This window comes from Ciconia boyciana, chromosome 1 (genome assembly GCF_034638445.1).
Source record: "Ciconia boyciana chromosome 1, ASM3463844v1, whole genome shotgun sequence".
In the NCBI taxonomy this organism is placed as follows: domain Eukaryota; kingdom Metazoa; phylum Chordata; class Aves; order Ciconiiformes; family Ciconiidae; genus Ciconia; species Ciconia boyciana.
The window spans coordinates 94,493,230-94,519,442 of record NC_132934.1 but is presented as its reverse complement, the minus strand read 5'-3'; the positions used below and the strand labels follow the sequence as shown (position 1 = coordinate 94,519,442).

The window sequence follows — 26,213 nt, the reverse complement described above, 5'->3', positions numbered from 1 at the left end:
ACAATATTTGTTTAAAATTATGAAAAGTGTATCCCATCTGCATATAAGCAACTGTTAAGCAATCAAGCTTTATTTACTTCAGCTTTTATAACTCGCAAATAATAAAACAGATATCGAACACACATAAATATAGCAGCCTGATAAGAAAACAGAGCCCTCTCACCATGATTAGGAAAAAATGCAATCGCCATGAGAGCCAACAGACAGCCAATGATTCCATTTCATGGCAGCCCTCTAGATTACCAAACTAAAATTTGCTTCAGATATAATTAAAGCCAAGTGATGTTTCATGAAACAGAAGTTATCAAAATGTTTTAGTGAAACTTTGCTAGTATTTGAAATTTTGATGTATTTTTTTAAATTTGGCATTTCAGTTTCCAGCTCCTGCTCTGATTCTGAGCAGAGACTTAATTCAAACAGAACAAGGATCTGAACCTGGTCCCCCATCCTCAGGTCCTTACATAAAATCACTCTTCCCCCATCTTCAAAGCTTTCCCAGGAAAAAGCTTTGTTGAAATATTCATATTTCTGCGGTGCATCTCTTCTTGAATGACAGGGACACATTTTGCTTGGCTGGAAATTTTCCTTCTCCAGCTCTAGTCACCAGCTCCCACGACACAGCTGGAGCGATTGACAGGCAGCCCCATCCTTCTGCCACTCTGCAACCCCCTCCGACTGTCTCACAGGACCTTAAATCAGTAAGGGTGCTAGGGGATTAGACGTAATCATGGTGAATAGCTATTTCAGTAATTTTCTCCATCTCCCCCCATATTATGAATTTGTCTAGACACGGAACAATTTTCCCCAGGGCAGATAATCCTCCTCGGCCCTTCCTCTCCCCGGCCGGGAGACGCCGACGCGGGAGGCAGGGCCCGCGGCTCCCCCGCCACCCGCCGGGCGCCTCTACCCCAGGGCATGCCCCCGGCACGTCGCGGACGCTCTTGGAAGGGCCTGCACCAGCGCCCCGGCACACGGACTCGCGGCGAACCCCAACTGCCGCGGCTCCGGCTGGGGGAAGGAGGCGGCCGGCGCGGGCAGCCGAGACCCCTCCGCCGCCGCCCGGCTCCCCCCGCCGCGCTGCGCCGCGCCACCTGCGGGAAGGGGAGGGCGCCACCTGGCGGGGCGGCGCTGCCGCCTGGCGCGCGAGCGCGGGGCGCCGCGGGAGGCCGCACGTGCGACACGGCGGCCGCACGTGCGCGGAGCGGCCGCGGGGGCCGCACCTGGCGCGGCGCGCGGTGCCCGGGGCCGGCGGCATCACGCGCCGCGGCGGGGGCGGCGGCCAGCGCCGCCTCCGGCACGTCCCCGTCCGCCCCCCCCTCCCCGACCGGTGGAGCTTTTAGAATGTCACCCGCATTCTTTGGCCCCGTTTCAGCGCCTTTTGCATGAGAAGGTGCTTCCACCCTTCGCTTTTCTGCGGGCAGTTTCGGACCGGCCGGTTTCAGTAGCAGGCGGGGCTGTTTACGTAAGCGCCTCCCACGTGTACGAAAGGCAGCTTTTCCCGTGTGACCAAATACTTGTGTCAGAACAGGGGAAGGAACAAATTAAACCTGCGTCATTTACGCAGCCCCACACTATGCCCCCCACGTCTGTGCAGTTCTAATGGACAGGCATGGAACTGCCTGCGTGAGGGTCTCGAACCCCACTGGTGACCCAGCCTGTGCTGGGTGGCACCAAAGATTTGGGAGCCACTGACATGCCAACGACTTCTAGACCAGCCAGGCCTTACTCTGCCACTCCTCTGCTCCCAAATGTTACTTCGGTGCAGCGTAACAGATGTTGTGCTACTGCACCTACAGAAATGAAAGGTTTCTATTCAAAGGCAGTAGTTAACTCCACAGCATTGTGTATGGGTACTCCACATGGCACAGCCTCCTTTCTACAGCCCTTCGTGACCAAGGGCTGTTAATAAGCTGGCGAGCCCGCCTGCAGTTGATGTTCGGTGAAAATTAAGTCAGTGTGCTTTGATTCCCCTAAAAGCAGTTGCACGCCTGCAGTTGATGTTCGGTGAAAATTAAGTCAGTGTGCTTTGATTCCCCTAAAAGCAGTTGCAAACTATTCATGATGAGCTGCTATGCTCCACTGAAACCGCAACATTTTGAGGCTATTAAAGCATCAGAGGGGATGTTTACGTGCTCAGGTGCAGATAAGTGTGAATTTGCTCTGCCTGTGTTTCCAGATGCCTGGATGTGCGCTGCTCCAGAAGCTGCTCAGACATGCTAGCGTGGGACTGGTGCCTGCGCTACCAGACCACAGCTGTGCACCAAAACAGCTGCCAGTCTGAGCTGTCACCATCCCCTGTGGCTTGGAGCTTGGGTGGAGCTACTATAGCTATGCAGATAAACCCCAAAAACGTTGTAACTCAGTTGTGGGTTTTAAAACATCAGGCAAAAAATGCCCATTTGGGTTAAAAAACAGAACATTTTTCTTTTGGTCACTGAAACTGCTACTAGCACGTGGGTGGAGGGGGGATGAGGAACAACACTTGACCAAGTAGCTACTTGTTTACATCACAAGAACTCTACAGGCTTCATTGGATCAGTTTGCACTCATAACAAGAGGATCGGTCCCCAAGCTCTAATTTTACAGAAACCTACAGGTATGTTTGCATGGATTACTGCTTTGTTTATCTCCTCTCTTTTTCCCCATGTTCAACTTTGACTGGAATGAGTAATGTTTTAATCTTTTTAACATTACTTTTGTCTGTCACAAAGCAAAAATTGTTGCTTACCATGCAACATAGTCATATTAAGAATACCTGAACTGTCAGGAAAGGTAACCTTCTTTAACAAATTCATTTATCAGGATCAATTAAGGAAAGCCTTTCAGCTTACTTCAGTAAGTCTGGGAATCAGGCCCTAAACCATTAATCCAGCCAGAAATGCGTAAATTTTTAGGCCAATTCTCGCCCTGGTCAGGCCTTTGAGCCATAGGTAAGGAAAGGTTAGACATGATCAATACGAACTAGACCGCTTCAACACCTCCCTTAAGTTTTGGGTTGTTTTTTCCCCCCTTTTGAAAAGCTTTCAGAGAGCACAGTTCTAAGGGAGAGGAAAAGGAAGACTAGAAAAAGACACACTTTGCTTGTGCAATCCTGATAACAGCATAAATCCATGTGTGAAGGATGAGGGTAGAGGTTTTCTGTTCTCACAGTTCAGGCTTTGCTGCTCTTTCTAAGGACAATGCATCCTCTTGTTTTAGACCACAGCTTATACATTTGCAGGCTAAAGGAGCTGTATGTGCCAGAAGACAGCATTCTTTGGGAAACATGGTGCACAGGACAGCATGGGAACTAGGCTTTGCTTTCTTGGAGGATTCAGGACAGCTCTAGCTTTGTTGCTGATGGAAGAATGAAATAATTTCTCTATTTTTAATGCATACAAGGTAATCTTTGCTTCATCCCAAGTGGCATCTGTAAACTGTAATTAGACAATCTGTCTTATTGTCTAAGTGGGACCATCAATTTAAAATAAAAACACTTTAAGTAGTTTTAAAATGTACAGTAGCCCTTAGGTTTACAAAACATAAGGCCATCTGGACTGTAAGATTTCAAAGAATACAGTTCAGAAAGCATATCTTAAAAAGCCTAGGGTATAAGAATTAAGGGGAAGAGAAATTAATTAAGAGCACAATATTCAGTATTTGTTTGCAACTGTACATTTACTTCAAAGTTATGGCTTCAGCCAATTCACTACCTAACAAGTATCAAATTTTCCCGCTGTAGTGCCAGCTTAGGAGAGAGGAGCTTTCTGCCTGCCTGCCTTGCCATTCCCAGTGACACAGCAGCTTGTAACATTCCAGGAACTTCTCACTTGCTCTTTATGCTTTTATTTTTTTTGGTCTCCCCAGTCTGAATGTGTTCACCAGATGCAGTGACAGTTAAACAAAAACATCACCAAAAAAAAAAAAAAGACCAAAGAAAGGTCTAGCTAGATGCATCATTTCCCAGTGGCTTATTTTCTAGTGGGTTATCCTTGCTGAAATGAGTATGTAACAAACTCTGCTAACCAGTGGAAATTCCAGAGATAAATTCATACCAGAGATACTCAGCTCCATGTAGTTCTGGGCGACTATTGTGCAACAGTCGATCTAAACATTCACTTGAATAAAGAACTGTGAAATTTACTTGGTGGCTTTTTTTTGTGTGTCTCATTTTGCATGTAATTCATGAAAGTTCGTAGGAACAAATGCATGTGCAAGAGAATATTTGCAATGGCAGCGTTTTGTAGATGTTTGTGAGAAGGCCTATCTGCAATGGAAACATACGCATACCCATGCTGAAAATTCATTTTAAGCTTGAGAGTTATCCAGTGAAGACCAAGAACCCACATTGTCTGGCAATGAACCTTATAGCAGACTCAACAAACAAACTTTTACAGCTGTCTGAGAAAATTATTTGGAAGCAATTAATAGGCTGGAAGGTACATACCCATGTGAACCATTCACCGAACCCTTCAGAATAACCAATTCATCCTGAACTGTATTTCTGTATTGCTAAGTTTGAGCAATGCTGGGCTTGAGTTGTGAAGGGTATCTGCCTGGAGGACTTCTAGCAGCAGATCATGTATGCGAAGGGAGGATGCAGCTGAAGGATGCCCCCAACCTCCCCATTCATTGAAAAATCTGAGTAGGGGCAGTGTCACCAGCCATGTCCCCCTAAAGGAAACACCTGAAGGTGTGGTCGCATCAGTTACATGATTGGAGAAACAGACAGGAGACCACAACAGAAACAAAAGCTGGACTACAAAAGTGGAACAGGTAGGAACTGTCATGTAACTACTTTTCTGTGAGGTCTGTCACTCATCCAAGGCTCAGAAGTATCTCTGTTGCACTCCCATGTGATGTATTTAACACCAGCTCTACAGAATTGCCAAATCATATGATGAAACTACGGAAAACGTGAGCTAAGGGAATAAATCTCACATTCACTCCAAGCTGCATTTCAGGCTGTTTCCCTGCTCCCCTACCCTTCTAGCATGGCTCTTTTTGAACAGTTGTTTCACACTCTAAACCCTTAGGGCCTTGATATGCTGGGCAGGAACTGATATGTTGTGCATCTCTAAGACGCATGCCTTGTAGCCCCTTATTCGAAGTGTGGCGTTTCATTAGCAACAGCTTAAAAATTGATTTAAACATTATGTTCATTGCACACAAACACTTCTCACAAAGCCTTCTGTTCCCATTGAGGCTAAAAAATTCCATTGTATGCGTAATCTTTTATGAGTGCATTCTTTGAATACTTTATTTCTTAGAACTGTAACAGTTCTGTTTATAAAAAGGAATGATACTGATAGCAATGTTAGGAACTTTCAGAAGGGACCACTTAGATCTTTAAATTTCCATATTAGTCCTGTTTCAAGAAAAATACAAAACAAAACAAAACAGCCTCAATTACATAGTTTAAATTCTTTAAGAAACAGCTTCACATGCCAAGCTAAGAGGATAGAAAAACCAATCTTTACTCCCTTGATCAGACCTTGCAGCCCTCTGAGGACAGCTTCACATCGGAGCTTTTAATTGGGCACAGTTGCGAACTGGTTTAGAACTACCAAATCAGATGTCCCAGGTTATCATGTTGGACTGGGATATTTAGAGAAGATAGCAAGCTGAGGGGTGAGAGGCCTGAGGAAGCACGGGGCTGACTGCTTTTTGAGTTGCACAGGGAGTGGGGGAAAAAAGCCAGGGATCCTCTGTATGTCAGCCAGGATCTGTGTCCAAGGAGACACAGATGAATGGTGTGCCCGCTGTCCTCTTCTTAATATCCAGACATCTTTTAACACGAGTTGCTGCTACTGAAACAACTGCAGTGCAGTACTTCAGGACAGGACCTTGGAGACTATTCTGACCACCTGAGTGCTGTTCAAAAACTCTTCCCACTGAATTCCCTCACTTCCAGCACAGCAGCTGCAGGAGTCCAGCAGGCGAGCAGTTGGTCTGATTTACAACTTCTTTTCGTTTAGAAGAAACATTCTTTTTAATAAACAGCCTGTCTCTCAGTTTAATGAAGAACAATGTTAAATGCATATTGGTTTAACAGTTACAGTTACCAACTAATCAATCTCAAGTAAATATTCCCTCAGGGAATTCTTCACACTGCCACAATGCCACGTGTTGGAAACAGGGCAGTCAGCAGTGCCATGGGTGACCCATTTTAGTGGGCTTCACTGTACTCCTGGTAATGGCTTTAGTCTTCTACAAATCTACTGAGAAATGAGGACACACAGGGGCACAGGGATAATGTTCTGCTCTCCTCTTTCTGCAGAGGAAATTATCCAGTGACTGAAAAGTATCATATCACTGGACACATAGACAACTAATTTCAGAATTCAGTAACTCAATAACCAGGGTGAAGAAACAGACCTGTCTGACATCCTTCTTTACAAAAATCTCTTCAATGCCTCAGTACAACTTGTCAGAATTAAGTGCAGATTTAAAAGTTCACTTCCCACAGAGGCATTGCACTAGATTAGAAGTAAGGGCATTAAAAGTTTTCAGTGCTCAAAGCCTCAGTTGTTACAGATCAGCACTTCATGGCCCTATTAAGAGATTTCTCTGCTCTACCTGAGCTCCTTCTATAGTTTTTATTTTTTAATACTGTCTTCATATTTGCTGAGACACTGTTTTGAAGGAAAGCAGCAAAATATGCTGCCACAGTAAACCCTTGGAAAGAGTGTGCTGGACAAAAGTACCCACAGTGACCCTGTAGCATAATATTTGAAGAGCTTTGCTAAAGTTGCAGCATGGATAATACAGGGACCCCTTTTCGGCTAAAATGCAAACGTGTGAGTCATGGCAAAGTGAATATACCTTCCATAACAGAAAAGTAAGTCCTTTTGACCAATTGGTTCCCTTGATCTTCTTCAGCTCCCTCTTTAATCCTCACTCTACTTCTTTCCACATCAAGCCAGCCAAAACAAGTTTATTAATCATTGCACAGTTAAATGGTGATACTTTAGAGAGATTCCCTCCAGCCTGATCTGAATACAAGCAGTCATGGTACAGTCACTGTCTAGATACAGATGCAAACTGCACGCCTTATTACCTCCTAATCCAAGTTAGAAACACCCTGTCTGAATTAACAGTTGTATGATGCATATGGGTCTCATGTTAGCAGAAACAACTGAATTGTAGCTGTAACAGCAAGGCACAACCTTTTTAATCTAAAGCTGCTTGATCTTTCTGTTGCCTTGAGCTGAGAGAATCTCACTTTTACTTTGCTGCTCTTTCTCTTGTCATTTTCCTGGTTCTCCTCTTACATTGCTTCTGTGGGAGGAAATCACTCCTTATTCCCAGCTCCTGTTAAGCTCAGTAGCAGCCTAGCTCTAGTTAATTTTCCCCCTTTCACTTTGAGTCTTAGTCTGAATTTGAATGAATAAGTTTGGTTTATTTGCAAAAGCACTCGCTTCTCTTTCCTCACATTAAAACTAGTGCAAATAAAACCCATACCACGATATATAAAGTACTTAGAATACATGAAGTAGCCCTTCAGCCTCTAGATGAGGTACAGGTAAAGCCTCAAGTGCAGTGCATGAATGAGATATGAACTTGCTGGAAACAGTCTAGAAGAGAGCAACAAGAACAAGTGGAGATCTACACAGCAAGACCTATGAGGAAAAACTGAGTAAGCTGAAACTTTTCTCCAGTGCAGAGAAAACCAAAGGGAGAAGGAACAGCAATATTTCAATATGTAAAGAACTGTTGCAGAGTGGAGAGGATTCCACTGATTTTTCTGTTCATTGGAAATAGCACAGGTAGAGGGCCAGGCTATTTGTTGAGGAAGGGAAGGGAACCATCTGGTTTAGCTGGTTTTCTGTGATTCCATGAGAACTTCATTCAACCTTGGCATGTTCTGTTCTTTTCACTACAGACTCTCTCTCACTAGATTTAGTGCATGTTCTTTTATTCTATACTAGCAGTTGTGACTATTTTGAAACATCCATGTTGCTATACTCAGAACAGTGAGCCAGCTGTCCTCATTTTACTGGGTTAACTTTGATTTTAACTATAGTTAAATTTTTCCTTCACTTTCAGACCTCTTCTCTACTCATTCCTTCCTTCCCAATACACTGGCTAGGAGTACTCTTCTGCAAGTCAGAAACCCAATTAAAAGGTTTAGTGAGGGTGACGATTTCAAATCCCTTGCAATTCTCACCCAGGAACCTTTGTATTTAAAGTCTGTATTTAAGGTCAATATACACTGTATATTCTGGCTGGTTGCAAGCCTGCTGTGCCAGCACCCCTAGAGGTAGCCAGGTTACTGTGCCCCATGAGTGACTATGTTAGGACAGTGCTGCATCTTGGAAAATGAGGCATATTAACTCGGACTCATCTCTATAGCAGTGAAACCACCTAACTTTGAACTGGCTTGAAGAACCGGAAGAGTAAGCTCATTACTGCCCACAACATATCGCAGAGAGGTTATCAGAGTTTCAGCACCTTTGCTCCCATTCTTAAGCCACTTCCCTGAATGATTGCTTTAAGAACTTGCAAGTTTAGCAATAAAAAGTAATGTTTAGCACTTGCAGTGGCATGGCACCTGTTACCTGATGGTTTCAACTGTAAGACATGCCTTATAGCATGTCTATGTTCATAGAGAGAGAAAATGGTGACACATAAGAGATTCCACTAAGGCAACATACTGATTCTTTAGCAGAGCTAGGACTGAAACATACAACTCTCACCTTTACAGAACACAAAACTGCACAAAACCTCAATTCCTTAAGATTTCTGAAGAGTCACAAAACATATTTTGTAACTGCAGGTTTTATGGGAGAAGTTACAATTTTACTTTTATTTAGCATCTCTGGGGGTTTTTTCCAGCCATTTGAAATTCAGGCAGCTATCAGCAATGTCTGAAATATATTTTAGAAAATAGGGAGAATGTGGTATCAGCAAACAGCTCTTTGCCCTTACAGGGGAAAAAAACAACCAAAAAACCAGACATCCTGCCGCCATTTTAGTGGTAAAGGCTGACCATATGGTGACCAGGGTGACCAGATCTTTCAAGAAGGTATTCTTTAACTCAGAGGTAATGAGAGGCATGAAGGGTCAGTGAACTGACAAATACCAGCAGGTCAGGAAATACAGTAAGAAAAAATTAAAACCTTATTTTTCACCCAACAATCATATGTTCAAAAGTGATTTGATTTAGAAAGTGAAAAAAAAAGGGGGGGGAGGGAGGAGACAAAGCTGTATTTTATATTAAATTTATTGAGTTATTTGGAGAACACTATCGAAGCAAAATTGCTGCAGTTTCCCAGAGCACTGTGGAAACTACAAATCTTTGTATAGAAGAAACAGCTAACACTAGCAGCCCAGTTTGTCAACGAGAGCACAGCTGACTGTAACTCCTGCATTTTTACCCTTGTAAATCTTGTGCCACCCGTGCACAAGGCATTCCAACGCCGTGAATTTAATCAGCTGAGCTGTAACTATTCTGTTATAGCTATTTCTGCATAACTCCCTCCTGTGGACACTCTATTCTGGAACAATTAGTAAGAGGAATTATTTCAAAATGAAGTCAGTTTTATTCCAGAGCACAACGTCCACATGGGGGAGTTAGACTGAAGTAGCTATTCTGCTGTAGCAATGCTGGTCAATTTCCCCATGTAAACAAGCCCTGTGACTCTGATATTAAATTACTTTAATACAGATGTCTCTTGAGATTAAAGTTCTGGAGTCCAAGAGAATCAATCTTCCAAACATAAGTGTATGCCTTCAAAAAACTGACCCTAGAAGGACACAGAAACACATTAATTCACTGGTTTATGCATCATAACTCAAATTCTAAGTTGCATGAAATCTAATAGAAATAACTCTGGTATTAAGCAGCCACACCACCACCACCCACTTTGGAGTGTCTTTGCTATCCCAAGTTACTAGAAAGCTCAGAGGAGCACCACCATATATGTTCCTCTGGAAGATTTAATGTCACTCTTGATGGGTGACAGGAGGGAAGGCCAACAGAGGATAGGTAAATGCTACGTGAAGACGTATTAAAGGTTCAATAGTGGGTACACTGTGCTGTAGAGGTGCAGAGGCAAAAATTTAATGCCATAACATGTTGTAGTCGTTCATGATTGTAATAAAATCCTAAGAAGAATCTCGGAAGGAAGTATTAATCCTTGCTTCTATATTCCTACTCATTCTGTAGGATGAGGGTGGGGAGGAAGGAAGAAGAACCATCTCTCCTAGGGCTCGGCCAAAGCATTCTACCCTCCAGACTCAGGAGAGTACAACAGCAGTTTCCTAGTTCTTTTCATGGAAGCTTGCCCTACCACAAAAAGGGCAGAGAGCAGGCTCTTGGACTGTGTGCAACAATGGGGTGAAGGAGAGTTTCTGTGGAGCTCTCTTCATGTGTTAGGCTCCTCCTGAAGGCATCATGAGTCCAAAAAGAGAACAGCCTCTGTTTTTTCCTCAAAGGCAAGTTAGCCTTGCACTGTTCACAGACCTGAATCATGCCAAAGTGACAGCATTTAGCTTGTGAGGAAAATAACCTATTCAGAATATTTGTCTTCAGCCACCACTCCACGCCCCAAAAAAATTAAATAATTCAGAGCTTTTTTTTATTAAACACATACAAATGCACAAAGCCCTTTCTGGCAACTTTCCCACCAGACTTCAGCATTCTACCCACACCCACCTCAGCAGTACAGCTGTTCAAAAAGACTGCAAACTTTTAATTTAATAATGGAAAATGTATTTTCTTTAATTCTCAAAAGCAATTTGGTTACTTGAGCTGAACCTTATCAAATTGATTCATTGCTAAGCAGAGAAAAGAAAAAGTTTTCCTTCTCCACCTAGCCACAAACAGCAGAAGTTTGGGAAAATCTGATGCCCTATGAGATGACACTACAGCAAAGATGTTTTAGCCAAGGTACGTACAGCTGTCTGCAGTTTTCCATCTATTTAAATGACAGCTGCAACAAACTCATACGTGCAGGAAAATGGCATTCAGTTTAAAATCACATTCAGTAAAATACCTGATGTAGTGATATAACATATGCAGATTTTCTTTGTACAGATCCATTTCATCAAATTCCTGCAGTTTTTCTCTGGTTTGAGGAAAAGATACACCCTTATCCTTAGTAACAGTGTGGTGGTATAAAGGATACTTCATTTGCAGAAGCTGCAGTAGTGCTGCTGGTAAGTCTTACTGCTGTTCTCTAATACTGAAGAGATACGTTACGTCTACAGACACTGAGTGAAGCTTTCACTAGAGCCAAATGGCTTCATAAGAGATCATCATAAACAGGTTGTGAAATCGAAGAGGTTTATATGAAAACATTTGAAAAGTGTTCAAGGACTGTATATATGAAGTCAACCCTGATTTATTCAACAAAGCTGTCAAAATTATTTATGCAGTGGAAGATACATACAAGACTATTTGCCAAGACTTTCATCCTTACATAACACAAATGTATACACACTTAAAAACACCGCACAGAACATGTTACCCCAGTGGGTGCAGACTGACCCAACGTCATTCTGCTTGTGCTCTGAACAGGCTGGACAGAAGCCAGTTCCAGTCTGAAATCTATACAACCTTCAAAAACTGTGCTGTGTCTACCATAATTTGGGGGGTTGTTTGCCTCTCAAAAAAAATACAGAACAGTATAAAGCAAGTCATCTAAAAAAAAGAATATTCTTTCTCCCATAATTTCCTACAGAAGCCTATCACCCCAAACCCACATTTCTTGTTTATGAATGCATCCACAGAAATACTAAGTAAAGCAACATTTTATCAGTAATTCTTATAAATCTCTGTGCAGCTCTCTGACTTTTTCTGGTAGTACTATCTGATAGACCATTTCCTACCTTGTCTCCCAGTGAGGATGGCATAATGGCTGTAAAGCAAAACAGATGAACAGCTGAAAGTCTATTCTTATGGAGGATCTTTGGCTTCTTTTTATTTGACTCTAAGTACAGAATTCTGGTTTTGGTCAGCATCATTATTTGTTTTGATGTATCTAACCTGAAGAATATTGCTGGAACATTTTGGATCATACAGAGAAAGCAGATCAGACAACACATTTCTGACACGCTTTAATCACATGCTATCAGTCTCAGATACAAAATATGTACCCATGAAAGCCTTTGCTGACGGAGATTCTATGTGGCTTCATGTGGGGAAAGGAATTATGGCAATCACAATATAAGAAGTGTCAATTTCCTGATTTCCTATCTTAATTCTAACCGTAATTACAGTGAATCCTGATGTAAGTCATTCAATGTCTTTCCTTTTCCCAAAATGTGTTCATTCATTTTGGGGGTCCCACTGTGAGACATCTTAGTCCCTGTGTTCAGTACCACCAAGAGGAGGAGCATGGATCCTCAAAGGGCAGGTACTCAGCCTTTTGGATTACAAGGCAATGTAAAATGGCTTGCTTTGAGACCCAAACATAGGGATAGCCAGAATGTAAATAATTCTGAAATTGTGGGACTGATAAGCAAAAGGCGTTCATCACTGTTAATGCAAACTTTAACTGGAGATGTTACTCTTCAGTGCCTCTGAATATCAGTCTGAAAAGTTTGGAATTGAACAGATGGAACAGGTAGTGGTACAGTCTCTTTGGTGTGGTTTTCCATAGCAGTGAAATAAGGGTAACAATCTTTACCTAATGAGCTTACCAGCTTAAACTGGAATTAATGTTTTGTGACATTCTCGGAGGATTATGCTACCTGTACAAATTATAAGAAATCATTTTAACTCCCCCACCCTTTATTTTCTACTGTTCATAAGGTGGTTCATAAAATCAAAGTTTACATTAATTGGCAAATAAATTCAGCCTCAGCTCAAGAGAAACAGTAGGAATCAAAGATCTTCAGGAACTATTAATAGGTTTGCAAGCTGCTTGAATAACTCACAGATTATATGAATAAGCTTTTTCCCAAAAAGGAAATAATACAGGCAGAGAACACCCCTGACTGTTTCCCTTTACCTTCAACTTGAGACTCAAGATGGTTCTACATGGATATTCAGACTCTTTTAACCTTTATAATGTTGAGCCCCTGTGTAAGAATGTAAGGATGCTGAGGTGAAGTTGACTTCTTGCTTACTGAGGACTTTGTAATCAAAGTTACTAACCTCCTCAAAGTGTTTTAAATAGGTTGAACATCCTACAAGCAATGCAATGAAAATCCAGATGACATAGAGAAAGCAAAAGGGGCAGAGTAGCTATTTCATCCCTTAGGGGTGTCAACCTAAGACTGCTTAGGGTGCCAACCTACAAGATGAAAGTGCAGCTAATGATTTTAACTGCTCATTTCAGATTGTCCAAATCCAAACCAAAAATATCTGAGAATCACCCAATTCCATCAAGTAATAAAGCTTTGCGACCTCTGCGAGAAGTAAACTCTAAGACCAAAAGAAGTAAACTCAAAGGGCCTTCCAAGACAACAGATTTTACTTCTTTGACAAATGGTTACACTTTATATGTTTCCATTATGGCTTTGCATGCATTTCCTTACATGGGCAGATTTGAATTCCTCCAAAACTTTATTTCAATGAATATATGCTGCAAGTCAAAAGGAAGAGGAAAAAAAGCCAGCAAATTTTGTAATCTAGGACTCCCACAGACACAAAACACTTGCTACCTTAACTGTGAAGAAACAAAGCAGAAAATTGTTCAGTGAAATTCAAAATGACTTGACTGGCAAAGGGACCAAGGCAGAGCTAGTATATATCTATAAAGACTAAATGAAAGAAAAGCAAACTGCCCAAAATATCCACTGTAATATCCTGTGGACTGAATGACAGTATTTAATGCATATACTGTATTTTCCACTTCCCTATGCTGTTAAAAAAGATTAACTACTTAAATCTCCTGACAGTCTCATGAAGATAAAGAAACAGCAGTACAGATTATAGAGCGTTTTTAAATGGCAAATAAGAGCACAAACAACATAAAGCAAGGAGGCTGTCCTGACATCTCTCACAGGTAGATAGTCTTGCCTTTGCCCATGTTCTCTGCATAAACAAAGGTGATCTGATATTTATGAGTTCAGTTCTTCTACTTACTAGAAAATGAAGACAGTTTGCATTTCTAAAACATTTAACCACCTAAATTTAAGTCACGTGCAATTGCTGCTGCTTGTAATGTACTGAGAAATTGCAGGTTGTCACCTGTACAAACAATATTGAGAAAAAGGTCAAGTAGAAGAGCAGCATGTCAGGTGCCACATGATAATGAAAGACACTTCAGCTTCCACTTTACAGCTAAAAGGCAGCAGGAGTTCCAGGCTGACTCACTTTGGATAACATTTCTTACTTTCTTTTCTATTCACAGGCTACAAGGTTCTGAGTAGAGAAGCGTTTGCAGAAGTTTGCAAACCTGTGGCCAAAGAAACCTCTTGGCCTGTGCTTGATGAGACCTGCAGCTTTTTTCTTGCAAGCTTGTTCTTGGTCTGTGCTTGTCCCAGATTAGTGGTTGTGCCTTAGATCCCCAGGGACAAGATACCCACCTACCTTCTGCAGAGTGGAGTAGTGGCATTATGGATTTTTCATTGATTTAATAATCAGGATTGAATTTAACAACCTTTTAACAATGGCACAAACCATGTCAAAGGCAGAAGTTTGCTTCAATAAGGTATTTTCTAAAATGTAATAAAATTCTAAGATTATTGATTACAGTGTCCAGAATATGAAGAAATACACTATTTTCAGTACAAAGTCAAAGATAAAGCACTGCCACAGAAAAATGCCAGAACCCAATCCTTTCCTCTCAGGACGGAGAGAGAAGAAAACTTCAGTCATCTTTATTCAGAATTTGATGCTGGCTTGTATTCCTTTCAGGCCCTGGTACTTCATTTCCCTCTTGGCAGAGGCTGCCTAGCAGTCAAACCTGTTATGGTTGCTGGTATGAGCAAATGGTCCTGGGATTGCTTCAGAAGTTGTGGAGGTCGTGGCTTTCATAAAGCAAGCTAGTAAACAGTAAGAACTGCTGGGGTTATTGTCATTGGTGAACTTCCCTGGGAAAACAGCACGTTAGAGAATCACTGAACAACTGAAAGCAGTAACTCAAGTTGTCAGGCTTTGTTACCAGCCATCCCAAATTAGTGGGAATCATTCCATTCCCATCTGTCATCATAGCAAGTAAGAACTTCCAACACAATCTTTAATTTCTAGGAAAGATCTTTATCATAATAATTTACAAGTAGGACTTTCTATCAGAGACTCCAGACATCCCTTGGAAATCTGTTCAGTCCTCAGCACACTGCACTAATTTATAGGTGAAGCAACACAGGCAGAAATGGCCAGACTATCCTGTGTAAAGGAAAGACTTTAGCAAGTATTTTGAAATGATCACAAGTGGTAAGACAAGGATCCAGTCTCAAAAATTACTGCATTATGGAGCACCATAAAGGCCATGAAAAATCTGTGTGATTGTCTATGATGCTACCAGATCAAGAACTTTGTTTTCAGAGGGTCCCACTACAATTTTTTTCCCCACAGATATTGGAAGCTTAGGCTACCTTAACATTTACCCACGGATCCTATGAGAAGTATATGTTTAAAGTTTCATGGCACAAGACCTGACCTGTGGTGATGAAAGGTATAATGTTGGTTCAAGGGACAGGAAAACCACCGAATGCTCCACCTGCATTGATTTCTGTGACAAGGGCACTCAGGCCTTGGCAAGAGGTATTCTGCGTGTAAAAGTATTTCCATCCATATGGATTTTAATTATAAATGTATGATTTATTAGCATTTAAATCATTCTTCAAGAAGAAAAGTTATCTTCACAAGGAAAATGAAACAATGAAGAGAAGGGAGTTTCAGGAATTGAAACAGAAGCTGCATGCAAAACCAAGAAGGAAAAGAGAAGCCAGATATAGAATTTTCTTCTGGGATCGTGAACCTTCCTTGAAATTCGATCCAAGAATCCATATCACCTACATGTCAGCGGGGATCTGCAGATTTGCAGGGATTTCAGTGGGAAGTTACATAAATAAAAGGATCCTCTTGCAGGAACAGGCTGGAGGCTAGAAGAGCTCCCATGATACTCATATATCTAATTAAGAACAGCAGATTGGAAGGGACTCTTGGGTCATTGAGTTCAGTCCCTTGTTTTTGCAGGCAACCATGCCATATAATCTTTTTCATGTGCCGTTCAGGGTCTGCTTATAATCAATTAGAGTTTTTTGGTTTGGGGGTTGGGGTTTTTTGGTGTTTTTTCCTCCTGGCACTTAGTGGAAAGTTGTCATAGATTCTCATTTCTTTTAGAATTAGAAACATTCTAAAATCCAGAATAACTGTACACAGTTAGATTATACCCATCTGTTCTTGTGTCAGCATTTCCCTTAGCTTAAATAGCACTTCTTTTTCTAATATATTTATAGACTACAATCATACCCCTCTTTTTGTTTTGCCTGACCATGCTGGCTAAGCTTTCTTATTCTCCCTTATAGGATCCTTCCCACCCCAGACAATCTGAGCACTTTTTTTACACCTGTTTCTTTTTGAATTAAGCTTTCTTAAGTTACAGGTAATCTGGCTGTACCCAGTATTCCTGACGAAAACCATCAGCAACAATATTTCCCCAACAATGTTTTTGGAAATATCTTGACTGAAGCAGCAAGATGCATTTAAGCCCATTTCTTAATGGAAATTTCAGAAAGAGTCCCACTGACTTCAGTGGGTAAGCCCTGTTTGTTTTCTGTTTTCCAATATCCAGACATCATTTTCCAGTAAAAATATTGTTTTCCCCACTATTAAAAATTTGGATCATAACAAAAGCTAGCAAAATGTATTTGCAAATAATTATGAAGTGAAAAGCAGGAGTACTTGTAACCAGTATTCATAAGAGAGTTTTCTGAGAATGCATGTTAAGTTGGTTGAATTAAAAAGCAACAACAGTATTTTCAAATTATTTGAGGAATAAATTATTTGACCAGCTTTGATACCAATATATACAGAAGATTTATCACAAATAAGAATTTAAAAAACCCACTGTAGCTCACATTAAAGAATTCAGATTTATCTCCCTGCTGGATGCTATATTTGGCATGAATTCCAAATTTGCAACAGGGTGGAGGATTTGATCAAAAGATCCAGAAAATTTATGTGGGTAGCCAAGGCCAATCTGTTTGGCAAAACATACAGATGATGTTTCTCTCACATCACTTTGGTATTTTGGAAAACTTGCAATATCAAAGAAAAAGTTTGTATCCAGTACACTGGAAGCAGCAACTCACAAAAAGGTATTTTCTGTACGAATAAATAAGCGTAGAAGATGTAGGATTTGAGGCTGCAAAGAACCTGTTTTAGCACACTCAAGGTACAAATCCTGTGATTTAAAAATTGTGCCTCCATCTGCTACACTGCCCACTCTTGCAAAAGTGACAGCTGATACTTCATACCAACTTGATACACCCCAAAGTGATATGGTACCTTTCTGATTCTTCTGAAAACTATGCTCTTTGGAGTATGTCCTAAACTGAGGCATCTCAAAGCACTAACAACACCTCAAAAAGTTGGTAAGCATGCATAATACCTTCATACAGAAGCAAATACTTTCATATATTAATCAAACATAATTTCCTAGTCAAGAACAATGAAAGAATAATCCAGGTACAGAATGTTGGTAACGACGAGTCCTCATTTATGAGAATTTTTCTTTTTTAACCAGCAGCAACCTACAGGGTTGGAACATGTACTTAATTGATTTGTAACATTTTTATGGCTAACTCATGCTTCCAGAGTAATGCCACTAATCATACTGTAAATCAGAACTGGTCCTGTATTTACTAGATATGCTTGCAAAAAGCTTTGAACACCTTTTAAAGACAGGTTCTTAAGCTGGAAGTCTCCCCACATTTCCTTCTCGGACAGTCACCCTATCTAATGAATAGGCAGGATTAAAATCTTCACACTTTCTTCTAAAATCAAGCTGGTATTTGGTATTGGTGCAATTGTCAATGCTAACTAACATTTCTGTCAGCTGGGGGGAGTCTCTGTTTAACTGGAGTGATGCTCTCTTGATCCTGGAAAAATGCTGAGGTAAATTAGCTCTCAAGATAAAATAGACATGCTTTCAACAGAGGGGTTGACAGTTTGTGATCTTATAATATGCTTTCACTGGAAGTACCAATATTGTAAAACATCAATTTTGTATTTTGTTTTCCAACATGAAAAAGGAAGGATATGTAGACATGTGACTACTGTCAAATATCAGACAATTAAAAAAATAATACAAAGAAACCCACTTTAATGTTATTACTGAAGGTCATACAGAATTCCTAATATCATCTGCAACTAAGTCTATGCCTTCTCTAAAGACTTTCTCTGAAGTGTGGCTGAACTGGGAGGACTGGGAAAGAGGCAGCCTACTGCCTTTGTCCTGGCTGTCAGTGTGTCTCAGCACAGCTTTGATTTAAAGCAAACCAGCTCTAACCCCTGCTTTCAGGCACTGGGCAGTGAAAGCAGAACAAACAGTTTCAGCTATGGCTTATACAGGAACTCAAGAGGAATGAGTTATGCTATCAGTGAAAACTGTTCGAGCCAAACAAATTTAATTTTTCATCTGTATTTGAATGCAGACATGCACAAACTTGGCACACACAAGGCACAGGAAGTGTATGTTATTTCACAAATTTGTTGCCAGCAGTAGCAGCAAGATACCCCTAAATGTAATTTGTGGATACACTGAATACATTCCAGCGCTTGATCAGAACTGGACTAAAAGGTAGGATGATATAAAAGCAATCAGTAATAGCCTAAGCCTTCTCCCCCTCCTTGAAGTCTGATTTCAGTGGGATCAGAGTTAAGCCACTGCATGGCATAGTTGAAATCTGTCCTAAGATTCAGATCTGTCTGGACTACTGCTGCATTAGTCATGGGCCTCTCTAGCTCCCTTCTTTTCTCCTTTTCTATGCCCACCCTATCAGAGCTTGTGTTACTGTTCCAAAGGTGCTCCTGCTTTTAAAAATGTCCTCTGAGTTCTGCTTACTTTTTTACAGGCATGGTTCTTACTGTAATCAAATCCTCCAAATCCAGCAGAACAGAATTGAATTTCTGGAAAGCCAAAGAATACTCCTGAATTTCCATGGTACCCTGAAGCAAGCACCAGAGCCTGGCAAAGAAACAATTCTCTTCCCAAAAGAACTGGCCAAGGAAGGGAGACCAAAGTACAATGACATGTGAGAAGAATCAAGAGTCTGTAGTAATTGTACTATGGGAAGGAAAAGAGGAAAGAGGGAAAGAGGAACAAACTAATTCCTAGCATGACAGGATGATTAGAGGTATGCACTAGGAGAAGGGAGGGCTTGATGCTCAGATAGTGAATAAGCTCTGATTAAAAAATTTGGATGTACAGTCAAATTAAGTCTCTGAGTGGGTCTATCCATTTGTATATACGTCTCTGCATTAAAGTAGCATCAGTTGAGCATAGCTATCCAGTGGAAACTATGCTGTACTGCAATAATAAACAAACAAAGCCATTTAGCTTTATAGTGTGTGGCCAACTGTGCCAGTTCCTACTCAGAAATAACGTGGGGGGGGAGGGGAGGGGCATGAATTTTGCATATTAACAGGTCATATCTCACACTTCATATGGTTATAAAATAATGGGTTTTTTTTTTCTTCCCTTTAGGGTGCTATGTTATTTGATTAAAGAAAAAAACCATTTTCATTCTATTTAAATAATTTTTGTTTGCTGGTAGACTGAGTAGCATTAAACAAAGAATCAAATTATTCTCAGACCAAAAATAATGAACTAGGGCTTCCTTTTTGATGAAAATGATCTCTTGTTGCCAAATGCTTCACATCTGAAATAATGGCTTAAATCTTGGCTGCACGTACTAGATAAGTCTTTTCTCATAACCTCTTCACAAAGTATTTTCAATCAATCCATTTACCCTATTAAAACTTCTCATGTAATTGTGAACCCAGATATTTGATGTTGGATTATGGACAAACCAGAGCATAACCAGAGCCACAAAATTCAAGGTCTGGTTCTGGACTCTCTTAAAACTCATTATGTGGGTGCATTTGAATTCAGGGTTTGGGTTTGGCACCCCTTTCCCTTTTTTTTTTTTTAAATCAGTTGTCTTGCCTGTTTATTTTGAAGTCACTTTGCTCCTTTTATTTTTGTAGGCACAGGGTAAAGCAAAAAGGAAATTAAATACTGTCAGAAATCATGAAGGATGCAATCAAACATTGTCATGAGAAAAAAATGAAGAAACTATGTTTCAACATGAGAAAGCCAGGCTTTCTCTTTCCTTTCATATTTAAACTGAAAATATTTGTTGGTTGGATAATTTTGTTAATGTCAGTTACCAGAAACAGCTGAGTACTGCATGCAATAAAAAAATTAATGTAGGGTAAAGCTGACTTCCATGCAAAACAACCAGAAAATCCCATATTCCACTTAAGCTCTTAAAACAGGACTTATGTAAAATTCAAAGGGTACATGGGTTTGTGGGAATCTGTCAATAGCTGTCTACTTCATTTAAAAAAACAGGGAAAAAAAATCAAGATCCTATTTTATTTCCTTTCCCATTTATAATCTAGCCACCATATTAGCTTCAACTTCAGAGACAGATGAACAGCCAAGCTAGAGTCAGCAACTGTAGGTAGCATCATTGCAGTAATAAAAACATAATCTATCATAGAGGTATTAACCTGAAAGAGAGATCATTGTATCAGTGAGCTCTCATACTGATCTAAGAACTGCTGATCAAGGCTGTACAGATACCTTTTGCAATTGCTGACAACTGCAAAAGTTACAGCATGACAATCTAAACCAATGTATGTCTTCAGTTTTTAGCAAATCAAAAGGGATGATGTATTAAATTTTATTTTTGTTTTGGTCTAATGAAAGGGTCTTTTTGAATGACAATGGTTTTGAAAACATACTTCCAAATATTTAGTTGGGTGTTTTTCTATCTGAAATGCTTTGTTTTGAAGTGTTTCATTTACAAAACTTCAGAAATAAGAGGCTACCATTTTTATGCCACTTTTCCTTGGGGATTTCTTCTGACCAGAAAACTTTACCTATAGTAGCGTATATCTATGAAATGTTTTCTTTCACAGTTTTTGTGAGCAAGGTTCTGACCCAGATGTTTGTCCAGTTTTGTTTCAACTTCACTTAACTCCTTTCTGTAGATGCGCAGTCGCAGTATCAAAGCATCAACATTTAGATCCAAAAGCCATTCAAGAGTGCTGAGATGAAAGGATTCCACTCTATAACTTGGCAAGTCACTTGCCTCTCCCAACTTCTATTTAATGGGGCAAATATTTGCTCTCTTGCATCACACCCAGGGTTTGAATAGGCACTTTGGGTCTGCAGCATCAGACTGAAAAGTGGAAAGAGAAGTTAGATGCCTTTGGCAGATTTTAAAGTCTCTGCTACCAGAGAAAAAATACATGGTGGTAGCATAGACTGAAGGAGAAATTTTGAAAGACAGCAAGAATTAGGTTCCTATGTGTTATTTATGCATTTAAAGAAACTGCTTCATTCACACCATACCCTTCTGCATTTCTGATACTGGGATTAAACAGTTAATTGCATGGTATTTTGTAGCTGTAACCATCTCACAGCAAAAGTGAAATGTAGTTATACTCATTGTTACCACATGCCTTTTACTTTCTTGGACAAAACTGTTTTGTCTAACAAAAAAGACTCGTGTATTACTTTTTTTTGTTTCAATTAGCTGCTGCTTCTCTCCATGGCTACCAGCATTTAGCTGAATACACACCACTGCTTTATCTTCGACTTCATTCATTCAACAGACACTAAAGCGAAAAATACCAATTACTTTGCTGTAACTGACATGACCCTTACTTCAAGCTGGATCTCTAAAAACATTTTGTCCTCCCTCTGCACTGAAGAGACAATTTATGTGCAGGCTCTGTAAATGTTACCCAGTAAAACCAAGGTGATAATTTGCTTTCATTAGGTAGGATTTTTTAAAAGAAATTAACTGGTTTTGGAGCACAAACCCCATTGACTTTCACTGGGATTTAGACAAAAAGGCATTTTGGGGGAATTCCACCTAGAATGATTTTTCTGCTATGCTACAGAGTAATTATGGATTTGGGGGGGGGGGGGGGAGGAAATGCAGGCATTCAAGAAAACAAACAAATGAACAAAAGCCCCAGGAGATTTTTAAAGAAAGCAAGCTGCTTTTGGAATAGCTGTTCTGAACAATTAGTTATATATTTGAAAGGTTTTGAAAAATACTTTCAAAATATATCATTTAAATATGTCTCCTTCCAGTTCTAAGAGAACAAATTCCTGCATCACAACACCCACCAAAATTAGCCCACCAGAGATGCCAGGGATTGCACGAGCTGCAGACATGTTCCCTTCTTGGAGAGGCTGTTGCACAACTGGGGGAATGCATCCAGAGAGCATTTCTTCCAATGTCTGCCTCTTTGCTGGCAGAAAACCTGTGATGCCCTACTGCTGCTTTCAGCAGAGGCTGGTTCTCCTGTAGCATGATCCCATAGTGACGCCTTACAACTGCTGAAAGCTCCCCAGGGAAGATACTCAGATCTGTGAAATGTGTCATCATGCCTGCTTCAGTTTGTAATCAGTTTTCGGGTAAGTGACAGGCGCTGATCCACTTCATTACCTCTTAAAAAAAACCAAAAACAAACCAAAACCAAAAAACAAAACACCACCAAACTTAGAAATTAATCCCACTAGCATCACTTGTCATCCATGTTTTGTGAGGTTCTGATGCATCTTGCAAGTTACCAACATCATATGGCTGCCCTAGGCAGAGACACCTCCCCCCCCCCCCCACCTCTGGCTTGTTTACCATTTTAATTTCTTTGTTAAAAAGGGAAAAGATATTTATGCCCAAATTAGGACATTGCTGAATCTAAAGATAACATCTGTGGGAAATTTAAGTGGAAAGTAGCATGTGTCTATCAGAAAATGGGTGATTTGTAATAAATTTTGTTGGCAGGAGCTCAGACAGACACACACATGTTATACACTTTAATAGAACACTTATTTAAACATGGAATAAATTACTCTAAGCCACAATGTATGTACACCCCTTCTTAGATAATGGAATCTCCTTTGTAATCAGCAGGTTTAAGTCCTCTCTACCCCATCTGCACTATCATTTTCATTAACCGGGTCTCCTGATTGCTTACATATGTGAGAAAACTATTGTAAGTATGAGGGCCACATTACTCGTTTCCATGCTTTACACTTCACACACGCAACAGTCTGACACTGAAATGTTGCTGCTGGATATTTACTTGTGCAGTTTCTCAAAATAGCATGCTCTGACGGACAGCAGGGCTTGTCTATCTTTCCTTCCACAAGTGGGAAAGGGCTACAGATGCCATTCCTGCAAAGCTACAGGTCATAGGAAATCTAACCCTAAAAGGCAAAGAGAATCCAAGCAAAGAAGATTCACGTCCACTGCTCACCCTTGGATCTTTCAAAAACAAAGCTTCCACGTGAGATTCAGCAACTGACCCAAAGGATAGTTTTGTTCCTATTTTTAAGGTTAACATGGCTGATATGCAGGGACTACACATACTCCAGTGACATGAACTCCATCACCATCCAGTATTTTGTTAATGAGAAATCTCTGAATGCTGGCTCTCTTCTTATTTCAATCAGTAGCTAACAATAAGTTCCTTTTTCTGTCTGCCTAACGAGATCCTTCCCCTCACCCTTCCCCAACTGCAAGAAAATAGTGGCTGGGAGGTGGGTGTTTTATTTCATTCTGTAGCAAATCTCCAAAGGAGATTAGTGCAATTGCTGTGCTCTTAGATATTTAGATTACTAAATCTGTCCAAGATTTTCAACTTCCCAGGGGATGGCTTGTTTCATATTACTTTTTTTTGTACAAGGCAAAGAACGAAGAGGACTTGATCTAGCTTAAGGAATCTAGGCATCATTGTAAAATAAAAACCCAAAACATAGATCTCACCTTTGCCACTGGAACATGTCCATTCTGAGGATGCAGCTATCATGGAAGCTTCTGGAATAAGCAACTGTTGCAACCTGTGCCCACTGAGGGCTTTGAATTTGACATTTTTGACGGACAGCCAAAGTAGTGATCAAAACACTAGAATGAAAGGGTTACACCACCCTATGCTGTTTACTGGACCAGCTGCTGTTCCCATGCAAGTAACAGCAATGAGGCCAGCAAGCCCTGAACAGTGCCACTTCCTTCCACCAGAGACCTTGGGAAGGAGTCCTGTGAATGGCGACGGGAGAGAGCACTGCCAGAATTTGGTTGGGAAGAAGTCTGACATATCACTGAGGTCTTTCTATCTGATGTTCCCTATGTACTGTATGTATATGGACAACTAGACAGAAGAAAAACTACAGCAGCCATACAAAAATCAGAATTTGATTTTAACACATAATTATTAGCCCTAAGTGCTAAATAAACATTATTATATATAATTCCATTTTTATCATTGTAAGTCTGAAAATCTTTTCCCTCTCTCAACAGATACCCTTTCAGTCTTTTTTTAAAGAAACTTTTTTTGCCTGAAGTTCTCGTGTTTGGTCTATAGCCAGGGGAAATTATTTTGGGAAAGTGTGAGGCCACTTGGACAAGACATCCCTGGGAAACTGGACTAAAAAAAAGAGGTGTTGTCACTTGTCACTTCAGAAGAAAGATTGTTTTCCCTCCCCCTTTTCTTGCACACAGGCATATCTTCAAAATCTGGGCTGGAAGACAAACTCTAATAATTACCTTTTTTATTATATAAGAATGCACAGGATTTTTTCTCATAAGACAAAGCACAACTTTTGGAGATAATCACCAAACAATCCAGACTACAACTCACCCATCACGGAGAGCTTAGCACCTACCATGACACTCCTGTATATATAATTTGGTATTAACATCACAGATGTTTTAACTCACAGAGAATTTACTATGCACGGGAACAGCCTGCATTAATATACAGCTATCAAGACAACAGAGACTGCTCAGAGAAAGACCTCTTCCACATCCATCGCTATATTGCAATTCTGTCACACAAGAGAAGGAAGTTCCACAATCTGTCCAACCCATTTAAAAAAAGAGGAGGCAAGAGGAATCACATGTCCCTGAAAAGTATTTGTAATTCCCCAGACTGAAAACACAGGCCTTACATCACATCTTTGCCCCTAGCACATGTAGCATAGAGTTTCAGCTACAGTCACATACAGTGTAATTCAAATTTACCTTGACTGTCCAAGATACCAGCTTTCAAGAACCATCTAAAGATTTAAGTGCCACTCAATCTTCTCTAGGGTTTTATAAACACTGTGCCTGGAAAATCTTCCTTTGTAGGCTATTTTAGACCAACAAGGAAAAAAAGTGCAGAATATCTGTAATTCTTAACTAAAAGACACGGAGTGGCTAGTAAGTCTTTCTGCAAGAAGGATCATCTTGACACCTTCTGTTGGTGGCACCTCTGGCATTCAGACACAAGGAAAAAGTCATCTTTTCCCTCTAGCCATTTACAGCAACTTGTACTGGGGCTAGGAAACTGTAGCTCAGTGTAGATGAGGGAATCAGGCTTGCAGAGATTTAAATAGACAGGAAGAACATGTCAAACCTCCAACATGAAAGGGATTCACAGTGCAGCCAAGGAAAGCTGAAGGTACAAGATGGACACAGACATATGAGCATCTTACTCTTTCTACCCTTTTTCCTACATATGTCAAAAGGATAAAACATACACATGGCAAAAGGATAAAACAAAGACTGTGTCCAAGCCCCTTGAGGTGGTTCCCTAGTTACAGGCCTACATCCTCCCCCAGGGAAGGGGCTCACAGGTGCCAAACTGAACGAGCCAATACTGCTGGGAAACGAGCAGGGAAAGGCTGCCCTGTTATCCCCAGTCCCCCAGCAAGTGGGACACACGGTTCTGTCCAGAGCAAGGCTCAGTGACAAGCCAGGGTACACTCAGAGAAGTGTAAAGCGCTGTATATTTTGTAACTGTGCCACAATATTACATCATCCCCCTTACTAACAATATTATTTTGCCCCTAAATATCATTCCCTTAACATGGTCAATTTTTTGGTTCAGACTCAACAGTGAGCATCCATATCTAGGTGTAACTGTACTACAGCTGTGATAAAAGCTCTGCGAATGCCCCAAATGGACAGAAGCCCATGTAATTTTCTCTCTCGTAAATACTCATTGGTTTAACTATATTTTCAGTGACATTTTCATTACTGTAACGATTCCATAAACACATCTTTAAGATTCTCGCCAGGGCTTTCTTACACTAAGTGCT

The 26,213-nt window shown here is 40.6% G+C and overlaps 1 protein-coding gene and 1 long non-coding RNA gene across 55 annotated transcripts in view; one reads left to right on the top strand and one right to left on the bottom strand.

The window, feature by feature from the left end:
• Positions 1-26,213, bottom strand: part of LOC140661310 (uncharacterized) — a 274,629-nt gene that overhangs the window by 162,492 nt on the left and 85,924 nt on the right. The gene's annotated exons all lie outside the window — the stretch shown is intronic.
• On the top strand, positions 2,189-26,213 carry LOC140661265 (uncharacterized). Of its 6 annotated transcripts, XR_012045692.1 has the most exons (8): positions 2,189-2,596; positions 3,199-3,381; positions 3,722-4,755; positions 11,021-11,142; positions 14,286-15,640; positions 18,958-19,239; positions 22,218-22,544; positions 23,819-26,213. It is a non-coding gene; the product is annotated as an uncharacterized lncRNA (long non-coding RNA). The 6 variants fall into 6 exon arrangements; XR_012045694.1 differs by lacking the exons at positions 22,218-22,544; positions 23,819-26,213 and adding an exon at positions 20,093-21,619; XR_012045693.1 differs by lacking the exons at positions 22,218-22,544; positions 23,819-26,213 and adding an exon at positions 18,538-18,683 and having other exon boundaries at positions 14,286-14,585; positions 18,958-19,490.